Source organism: Arachis hypogaea, chromosome 10, assembly GCF_003086295.3.
Source record: "Arachis hypogaea cultivar Tifrunner chromosome 10, arahy.Tifrunner.gnm2.J5K5, whole genome shotgun sequence".
Taxonomy (NCBI): domain Eukaryota; kingdom Viridiplantae; phylum Streptophyta; class Magnoliopsida; order Fabales; family Fabaceae; genus Arachis; species Arachis hypogaea.
The window spans coordinates 17,203,515-17,214,909 of record NC_092045.1 but is presented as its reverse complement, the minus strand read 5'-3'; the positions used below and the strand labels follow the sequence as shown (position 1 = coordinate 17,214,909).

Sequence of the window (11,395 nt, the reverse complement as noted above, 5' to 3'; positions counted from 1 at the left end):
CAAGCTGTGAAGCTTGCCTTCTTGAGACCGAGCTCTGGATACCAATTGATGATTCTAGTTGAACTTGAGAAGGGGGGGTTGAATCAAATTAGTTTAAAACTTAAAGTTTCAAACTCTGTTTTGCTGTTGCTCAAGTTGCAAGAGATTATTTAAAATTGTCTCATACGCAGAACATTAAAAGAGCAAAGAAGAGGAGAAAGAGGCCAGCATGTATCCTGGTTCGGATTCTCAGTGCCATGAATCCTACGTCCATTCTCTACCACAAACCATGGTAGAATTTTCACTATAATTCTCAGATTACATACACCAATACTATTGAATTAATTCCTAATCCAACTAGTATCACCCCTAAGCTTCCTACACCAAAGCTTAGCAACCCCAAAGTGCTATCCCAACTTGGAAGGGGAATCTACACAGATTTAATTCTCACCAAGTGCTAACCCAACTTGGCAAGGGGAACTAATTCTAGTTCATACACCCAAATTACATCAAAAATCAGTGGCTATTTTGCATCACTCTTGTCTTTTCTCTCTTGGCTTTTGAACCTCACATAATTGCCTTTTTCAAAACAAAAAATAACGCAAGACAGCCATAACATAAGATCAGAATTAAGCTTGAGTAGAAGAAAAAGATTTCAGCTCTATGTTGGAGAGGGTTCTCTGAATATGTGTGCTCTCTTCCTCTGCTCCAAATGTTGGAGTGAAGCTTGTTATATATCTTAAACTTGGCTTCATTGTAGCTTCCTCCTTTTGCTTGTCCTTGCTGCCCGTTGGTGTTGGCACAGCTAGCAAGCTCTCCTTCTTTATCCTGCTCCACTACTCCTGCTGCTGGAGGAGTTCGTCCACCACCTCTGTTGTCCTTGGAGTTTCTTACTTCCTTGGCATGCTCTTCTTTTGCATCTTGCTCCATGATCTCTGCCATACGAGGAGCTGCTCCTTGTTTCTGCATATTTGTGTTTTGCTCAACCACCAACAAAATGTTGCTCTGCTATTGTCCTTGGGTTAGTGGGGTGTGCCTTTGTGTCCTTTCTTGCTTTTGCAGAGCCACACCTGTCCTTGCTGTGTTGTTGCTTCCTTTGTTTTCCATCTGTCTTGTTTTGCTTGTGATGTAGACAACTGCCCTTTTTCTTTTGCCAAATGCATAGCCTTTTATTATTGCTGAACGGTGCAACAAGAATGAGCTTTGGCTCTTTTACATTGCTGAAGCTTGTTGGACTTGGACATATGGGCCTGCATCACTAAACACTCATATTAAACTATATTGGGCTTTCCACCCAAAAGAATGTTTGTCATCATAACTTAACCCAAAATCAAACTAGGATCAACAACATATCATGGTTTCTCTAATCAGCACGACTTCAACTACACTTCGTCACAATCATCACAATATATTTTTCTCCTCTGAAATCCACCACCCCATATACAATTTCTCTCTTAACACATCGTTTCAAGAGTAACTACATTAACTCCATAAAGTATCATGCATTCTTGGATAACATCAAAGAGTTATTGTTGGAGTTGGACCCCACATTAGGGAAGTTCCAGAATGTAACTGAAGACTTATCAAGTTTACAAAAATGGGGGTTTCTTGCTTTTGCTAGTTTGTCATGGATTTACTTAACTGCAAGGCCTGGTCTTCTTGTTGGAGCCATTGATGCATACTTTATGGCTCCAATTCAAATGGTTTTGGATAGTTTATTTGGAAGGAGAAGTCTTAAAAGGAGTGATTTTGTGATTGAAGATAAATTAGGAGAAGGGTCATTTGGTGTTGTTTATTGAGGTGTTTTGGTCCCATGAAATGTAAATACTGTAGAACAAGAGAGGATAAAGAAGAGTGGCAATAAGGCGAGGAATGTAATAACAAAGTTGGATGCAAAATCTAAGGACAAAGTCATTCTTAAAAAGGTATCCCTAGTTATGGTAGAGAACTCTGGCATAGTTTGATTCCTGTAACCGATTTCATCTGTGGTGTGTATGCAGGTGAAAGTTGGAATTGAAGGAGCAGAAGAAGTTGGTGAATGTTGAGGAGTGGTTCAATTACAGACTCTCCAGAGCAGTTCCAAAAACGTGTGCTAAGTTTTTTGGAAGTTTTGTTGATGATAAAAGCAATTCACTTTTCACAAAAGGTGGAAAATGGCTTGTTTGAAAGTTTGAGGTGCTCTTATTCATGTTTCTGTTTGATAAAGGTTAAAATTTTGCTGTTAATCTATTTAGTTTTACCAAATTTGAAATTGAGTCGCTAAATTTATAATCACATTTTCGTCGTTCTAAAAACATTTAACTTAATGATGGTGTGAGATAGATGAAAATGATTTTGCAACGTTTATTGTTAAAAAAGATTTAATTACAAATCTAAAACTGATGTAAAGACTCAATTGAAAATCTAATCACAATTTGAGAAAACTATAAGAATTAACAGAGTAATTTGATCTTTGATAAAACTATACCAATTTTTTTGTACTTTGTACCTGTATTCATGCAACTTAGGTACCAACTATTCTATACACTAATTGCAGGGTTATGATGTCACAGGGTGGCTGTTCTCTTGCCGACTACATGACGGATTGAAACTTTCCTTCAAACTTGGAATCTGTCATGTTTCGACAAGTCTTGCAAGGGATAGACTCGTTGAAAAGAGATGCCTTGATCATCAAGCAATAATGCGCCAAATGATTACTTTGCTTAAGAAGATTCATGACACAGGCGTTGGTCACCAGGATATAAAGCCTGCCAACTTGGTGGTTACCAAGCAGGGACAAATCAAATTCATTAATTTTGGTTCAGCTATTGACCTGCAAATCGGAAAGAATTATGTTCCCAATTTTACCCCCTTTGGATCCTGACTACTGTCCCCCAGAATTGTATGTGCTGCCTGAAGAAACAACTAGACTTCGGACTTGTTTGGGTGAGCTTTTAAGAAAAGATCTTTTTCGAGTTATCTTTTTTTTAAAAGATCTTATAGAGAAGTAAAAGTAATTTTATGTTTGAATATCTCATGTAAAAAGGTCTTTTTATCTATTAATTATGTTTGGGTATAACAATATAAAAGTACTTTTTTGTTTATTTATTATATAAAAAATATCTTTTTTTTAAGGAAAAAGATCTTTTAAAAAAAGATGTAAATTACAACTTCTCAAAAAAGATCTTTTTTTTATTTTACTAGTGCTTTTATTTTTACTACTAGAAATTTGCCAAACACGTTAAAAAGCAAAAAAAGATCTTTTTCATTGAAAAAAGATATTTTTTTAACAAAATAATGTCACGAGAAATAAAAGACAGAGACCGAAGTTGATCGTTTTTATATTAAAGGATCGCGTTGTCATTTTGAGAAATGAATAAGGTTCGGGTATGCTCTTGGATGTTATGAACATAGGCTTAATTCATCAATTGAAGACCGAAGCATTCTTTTTTTTTTGATAAAAATTTGTTGTTGTAATTAACAAATATTTCCTTGAGTTTGAGTGTACTGGCCTTTAAACAATTTGGACTTTGTTAGCTTTGTTTTTCTAACTTGCTTTGTTTACTACTAATTTTTGGACATTAAACAAACTAATCATACAATTAATTGTATTTTAACCTAATAATCATCATCAATTAATTTTTTGTTAGTTTTTTTTAAACTCAACATTTCTTTTGTAAGAACTTGGTCAGTTGGCATCAAGCTTGGGTATGCATAGCATAACTTATTAGTTATTTCAGTAAGTATTCTTTTACCTTTGGTTCTTACTTTGTTACTGTTTTAGGTTCTTTTCTAAATTTTTTACCTGCCCTTTGGATCCAAATCTGCCACACTCTGTGGAATTTTTTCTTTTCTAAATTGACAATAATTCTATTTTTCCAAGAATTACTTGACAATATCACAAATGCACAAACCTAATTTCTTGTATCAGCATGTCACTGACACAGTATTGTCTTCATTTTTTGTTTGCAAACTAGGGTCTATAATGTTGTCTGCACATGGAATGACCCAAAGCATGCAAAATGAGAGAAGTTGGACTGTTGTATTGGAATGATTGATAGCTCTGAGGTTGCTGATATAAGTTTAAGTAACTTGTAACTTTTTCTACCTAGGTATCCTGATTTTTCTGTTAAAGGAGTATCTTCAATATTAGTGGACGTGCATAAATATAGTTTAGCTCCCAAAGGAACAAGTATATCTTGTTGAATCAGGATTTGTTTTCTTTTTCAGGATAGCTTGTGACCTATTGTAATCTTTTCCTTTCTTGTCAAATTCCATGTTCTATAATGAAATGACGAATTCTTTTTGTTACAACCCACTTCTCTTCCATTTATTTTTTTCCTTCTATTTTATGGATTAAGTTCTCTGTAATTTCTCTTCCCGTTATTGGAATATTGTTTTTAAACCTATTTGTGGCTAAAAATTTTTATTATGAAAGAGAAATATGTGCAATTCAATTTTATTGGTTGCGTATATATTTTTGTTTTGGTATGGAAATTAGTAATCAGATCTACCGATTAAGAGAAAATTTAAAGGGACAGAATTTTTATTAAAATCTTATCAGAACTTAGCCAACAAAGGAAAAATGAGTATTTCTTTAGCATTAGATAAAATCTCACACCATTAAAAACACTATTGATGACTAACTGATAACTACAAATCACAAAATTTACTAGCCCTTTAGCACTCCTCTTTTTTTAATATCAAATCGGAGGATCTAATTTATTTGTTGTGATTTATTTTCAAAAAAAATTGGAGGGTTCGATTTTTGTTCCTAACAAATCGGATGGTCTGATTTTTTGTTCCCAAATAAATTGGATAGTCTAATTTCTACCTTTTAAATAAAAAAATTTCACATTTAAAAATAACACCCTTATAATCCATGATTCTAAAAAACACCATTTTCACCGGAATATAAAAAATAATTTGCGCCTATTTTTGCAGCTGATTACTAATGTACTTATTTTCTTTCTACCATGTGGGTTCTGCAGCATCAATTTTTTGCTGGTAAGTCTACAATTTCTTTCTGACAAATAGTGTGCCTTGAGGTTATTTATACTGTACACTGTGCATAGAAATACCCACGTGTGTGTGTGAGAAAGTAAATGTACGATCCTGCTTAAACAATATTTTAATATGGCAAGCTTACTAGTCTTCTATATTCAAGTAATTAAAAACTTCCCACAACGAGCAACCTGAAAAGAAGAGGAAACAATATAAGTGCTGAGATAAAATAAGAGCTAGCCTATGTTTTAAGACAATGGAGAGTGATGCATCTGTTTGGAGAAATTGCTATCTTCGTTATTAGGATTAGTTCTTTTGATTTTAAAAATTCATTTCCAAATTCTACATTGTCACAGTTACCGAGTGGATTGGTGGGTTGTATGTGTCTCCAACCATAGCTGGGAGCATGCCTGGAGGTTTAATTACAGGGGCATGGGCAGCAATGATATCTCTAGGAAAAGAAGGTAACCATTATTAGAATTAGTTATTTTGCATTCTTTTTTTCGATCAGCATCCATATCTGCGTGACATTGCAGCATGTGCCAGTTGTTGAATTTTGAATTTTGAGTGGAGAGCAGCGGTGCAAGTTTGTCTATCAATAAAGCAGGGTTATGCAGTATTATTCTTCTTCTCTTTTATTTACATCATGTGATTTTAAAATTTTATTTACTTGTGTAATTAGGTTTATTTAAATTAAGTAACGAGAAATGGAATTAGGCTTCGGTCTATTAAACTTTTGATATTGTTAGTGTTCATACCATGACCCAAATCATAGGACCAGGCCCAAATTGAGCTAAAAAGTCCAATCTAAAAAATTGGCCTACACCGCCTATCCGATCTCCTCAAAGAAGTCGAGATGAACGTAAATAGGCACTTAACACTCATCTAAGTGAATAACTGTCTCCTTAAATCTCTCTTCCGCTTCTAGAAGGGAGATCTCAACAACCCTAAGATAAAGGGACGATTATCCACCATCAGAAATAGAACTACTTCAATGGTGGTTATTGGCTCGTCTCCTATAAATACCCTGACACATTCAGGTACATCTAAGTCCAATATACTTAAACCTGCTTAACCCCTTATTGACTTAGGCATCAAAGTGTCTTGCAAGTACCACCCCCCCATTATTTCAAACACACAATTTGGATGGCGGCGCTTTGACGCTGGACAAGTCGGAGACCATCCTATTGAACGTTTGGGCTTCAAAGCAAGCCCAATCCATATCCGATTTCAAGTAACCCCTGGAACATTGGCGCCGTTGCCGGAGACTCGGAGATCAATGCACAATGGTGGACGACCAACATAAGGATGGGCACATCGCATCTGAGTTCGATCAAGAGCATCAGGAAGTGGTCAATAATGACTAAGCAATAATACACCAAACATGTGCGAAAGGATCGCGTGGTGAAGGCCCCTCGAACACCCCGGCATCAAAGAAAGTTTCCTCTGAAGTTCATCAGCCTGGAGAGGAGGGGCAACCTAATGCAACTGACCTCATGGGGCTATTGCAAGGCCACCAAGGTCGACTCGAGCAACTAGAACAAGAGATGGACCGACAGCGTGAAGCGGAGAAAAGCCTAAGGAGAGAAATCAAGCGACGAAGAAAGCTCGAAGAAAAGATCTTGATGCTGGAATCTAATCTCCGAAACAAGAACTCTCGCGTGAACCGAGAAGACACCCTAGAGGGGGAGAAGACCCATTCACTGAGGATATCATGAGGGCTAAAGTTTCCAGAAACTTTAAACATCCTGACATGGTTCTGTATGATGGGACGACTGACCCGAAGCATCACCTCAGCAATTTCAAAAGCCGGATTTATTTGGCCTATGCCTCCGACGCTACCCGCTGCAAAGCCTTCCCGACGACTTTGACAAAGGCGGCCATGAAGTGGTTTGATAGCCTCCCCCCCAGGTCGGTCACCAGCTTTGATGACCTCTCGGTAAGTTTCTTATGAGATTTTCAATTCAGAAAGACAAAGTCAAGCATGCCCCCAACCTACTGGGAATAAAACAGGAGGTCGGAGAACCCCTGAGAGACTACATGGAAAGATTCAACAAAGCTTACTTAGATATCCAGGACTTGTCTATTGAGGCAGTAATAATGGGACTTGTCAACGGCCTTCAAGACGGACCCTTCTCCCAGCCCATCTCGAAAAGGCATCCGACTTCCTTGAGCGATGTACAAGAAAGGGCCGAGAAGTACATCAACATGGAGGAAAACGGTAGGTTACGAGAACCAAGTTGGCGACTCGGGAACCTTCAACAATCAAAAGAAAGGGAGCCTAAGAGAAGGGAAGAAGCCGGATTCGAGAAACGCAGAAGATATCATAACTACACTCTGTTGAGAATTTCCCTCGTAGATGTGTACAGGAAAATTTGTCACACCGAGAAGCTTCCACCCTTACGCCCAATAAAAAATAAAAAAGGGGGAAGTCGTAATGAGTATTGCGAGTACCATAAGCTTTATGGATACTCCATAAATGATTTTTACGACCTTAAAAATATGATAGAAAAGTTGCTCAGAAAAGGTTGGCTAGACAGATATCTCATGGAAAGGTCGTACACTCATGGGAAAAGAAAAAGATATGATGAAGGTCACAAACAAAGAGGTCCACCCCCGTAAACTCCAGAACGACATATCCATATGATATCAGGAGGATTTGCTAGAAGGGGGGTTGACCAAATCATCTCGAAAGAGACATTTGAAAGAAGTATATCAAGTCGGGAGTGAAGGACCCTGGTACACGAAATTGTGATCATCAACAATGGTGCCAAAAACTTGGTGGCGCTCTCAAACGTGAATCACATTTTGTCACAACTCTGCACAACTAACCAGCAAGTGCACTGGGTTGTGGAAGTAATACCTTACGTGAGTAAAGATCGATCCCATGGAGATTGTTGGTATGAAGCAAGCTATGGTCATCTTGTAGATCTCAGTCAGGCTGATTCAAATGTATTAAGAGATTATAGTGGACGAAAATAAAATAAAATAGAATAGAGATACTTATGTAGATTCATTGGTGGGAGTTTTAGATAAGCGTCTGAAGATGCTGTATGGCTCTAGGACATCTGCTTTCCTACTGCCTTCCTTCAATCCTTCTTACTCCTTTCCATGGCAAGCTGTATGTAGGGCATCACCGTTGTCAATGGCTACATCCCATCCTCTCAGTGAAAATGGTCCAAATGCTCTGTCATAGCACGACTAATCATCTGTCGGTTCTCAATCATGTTGGAATAGAATCCCTTGATTCTTTTGCGTTTGTCATCACGCCCAACAATTGCGAGTTTGAAGCTCGTCACAGTCATTCAATCCCAGAATCCTACTCGGAATACCACAGACAAGGTTAGACTTTCTGGATTCCCATGAATGCCACCATCAATCTAGCTTATACCACGAAGACTCTGATCTCACGGAATGGAAGGCTCGGTTTTCAGGCGAGGGCAACCATGCGTCGTGCATCAGGAATCCAAGAGATATATACTCTAGCTCTCGCTTGTAGAACGGAAGTGGTTGTCAGGCACGCGTTCATAGGGACGGATGATGATGAGTGTCACGGATCATCACATCCATCAGGTTGAAGTACGAGTAATATCTTAGAATGGAAATAAGAGTGAATTGAATAAAGATAGTAGTAATTGCATTGAAACTCGAGGTACAACAGAGCTCCACACCCTTAATCTATGGTGTGTAGAAACTCCACCGTTGAAAATACATAAGTGATAGAGGTCCAGGCATGGCCGAGAGGCCAGCCCCCAAAACGTGATCACAGGATCAAACATACAAACCAGGATGAAAATATAATAGTAAAAAGTCCTATTTATACTAGACTAGCTACTAGGGTTTACAGAAGTAAGTAATTGATGCAGAAATCCACTTCCAGGGCCCACTTGGTGTGTGCTTGGGCTGAGCTTGAACTTTACACGAGCTAAGGCTTCTATTGGAGTTGAACGCCAAGTTGTAACATATTTTTGGCGTTCAACTCTGGTTCGTGACGTGTTTCTGGCGTTTGACTCCAGAATGCAGCGTAGAACTGGCGTTGAGTGCCAGTTTGCGTCATCTAATCTCGAATAAAGTATGAACTATTATATATTTCTGGAAATCTCTAGATGTCTACTTTCCAACGCTGTTAAGAGCGCGCCATTTGGAATTCTGTAGCTCCAGAAAATCCATTTCGAGTGCAGGGAGGTCAGAAGCCAACAGCATCAGCAGTCCTTTGTCAGCCTTTTATCAGAGTTTTGCTCAGGTCCCTCAATTTCAGCCAGAAATTACCTAAAACCATAGAAGAACACACAAACTCATAGTAAAGTCCAGAAATGTGAATTTAGCATAAAAACTAAATAAAACATTCCTAAAAGTAGCTAGATCCTACTAAAAACTACCTAAAAACAATGCCAAAAAGCGTATAAATTATCCGCTCATCACAACACCAAACTTAAATTGTTGCTTGTCCCCAAGCAACTAAAAATCAAATAGGATAAAAAGAAGAGAATATACTATAAATCCCAAAATATCAATGAATATTAGTTTTAATTAGATGAGCGGGACTTGTAGCTTTTTGCTTCTGAATAGTTTTGGCATCTCACTTTATCCTTTGAAGTTTAGAATGATTGGCATCTATAGGAACTTTAGATAGTGTTATTGATTTTCCTAGTTAATTTTGTTGATTCTTGAACACAGCTACTTTTATGATTCTTGGCCATGGCCCTAAGCACTTTGTTTTCTAGATTACCACCGGATACATAAATGCCACAGACACATGACTGGGTGAACCTTTTCAGATTGTGACTCAGCTTTGCTAAAGTCCCCAGTTAGAGGTGTCCAGAGTTCTTAAGCACACTCTTTTTGCTTTGGATCACGACTTTAACCACTCAGTCTCAAGCTTTTCACTTTGACCTGCATGCCACAAGCACATGGTTAGGGACAGCTTGAATTAGCTGCTTAGGCCTGGATTTATTTCCTTGGGCCCTCCTATCCATTGATGCTCAAAGCCTTGGATCCTTTTTACCCTTGCCTTTTGGTTTTAAGGGCTATTGGCTTTCTCTGCTTGCTTTTCTTTTCCTTTCTATTTTTTTTGCCACTCTTTTTTTTTTTTTCAAGCTTTTGCTTTTTCACTGCTTTTTCTTGCTTCAAGAATCAATCTCATGATTTTTCAGATTGTCAATAACATTTCTCTTTGTTCATCATTCTTTCAAGAGCCAACAATTTTAACATTCATACACAACAAGATCAAAAATATGCACTGTTCAAGCATTCATTCAGAAAACAAAAAATATTGTCACCACATCAATATAATTAAACTAAATTCAAGGATAATTTCGAAACTCATGTACTTCTTGTTCTTTTGAATTAGAAACATTTTTCATTTAAGAGAGGTGAAGGATTCATGGAATTATTCATAGTCTTAAGACATAGTTACTAAATACTAATGATCATGTAATAAAGACACAAACATAGATAAACATATAACATAAAAAAAACAAAAAGCAAAAAAAAATTTAAGAACAAGGAATGAGTCCACCTTAGTGAGGGTGGCGCCTTCTTGAAGGACCATTGATGTCCTTGAGCTCTTCTATGTCTCTTCCTTGTCTTTGTTGCTCCTCCCTAGTGATTTTGGTGCTCCTAATAATTATGTGGAGGAAAATGTATCCCCTGAGGTATCTCAGGGATTTCTTGATGAGGGAATTTCTTATGTTCTCTTGATGTGCAGTCAAATGCTCTTCTACTGAGCTATGGACCCTTGAGATGAATCTCTCCATCTCCCATGACTTGGAGGTGGAAGCTTTTTGTCTTTCCTTTTCTTTTTTTTCTTTTTTTTCTTTTTTTTCTTTTGAGGTTTCTCTGGCCTTAGGTGTAGTATAATCACCAAGCATCCTCCTTGCATTGTTATTATTTTCGGCTGCCATCTCCTCTTCTTTTTCGAAAATTTCTGTAAAGTTTTCTCTAAATTGTTGAATTTTAGTTTCTCTTGACTTCCTCTTCAGAGTCCTTTCAGGTTCAGGATCTACTTCAATAAGAATGTTCTTGTCCTTGCTCCTGCTCATATCAAAAAGAAGGAAACAGAAAATAATAATAGGAATCCTCTTTGTCCAGATATAGAGGTTCCTTTATGTGAATAGAAAAGAAGAAGAATAGGAAGGAGTAGAGGAAAATTCGAACTCAGAGAGAGGGGGGTTCGAATTTTAGGATGAAGAGAAGTGTTAGTAAATAAATAAAATAAATAGAAAGAGGTGAGAGGGATAGAAATTCGAAAAATAAATTTTGAAAAAGGGATAGTAATTTTCGAAAATTAAAATGAAATAAAATTAAAAATTAAAATTTGAAATAATTAGTTAATCAAAAGAATTTTGAAAAAGAGGAAGGTAATTTTCGAAAATTAGAAAGAGAAAATTAGTTAGGTGGTTTTGAAAAAGATAAAAGATAAAACAAACAAATA

At 37.2% G+C, this 11,395-nt stretch overlaps 1 pseudogene; it reads left to right on the top strand.

Moving 5' to 3' along the window:
• The first annotated feature begins 976 nt into the window (after nucleotides 1-976).
• Nucleotides 977-6,680, top strand: LOC112717368 (serine/threonine-protein kinase STN8, chloroplastic-like; annotated as a pseudogene).
• Nucleotides 6,681-11,395: the final 4,715 nt, after the last annotated feature.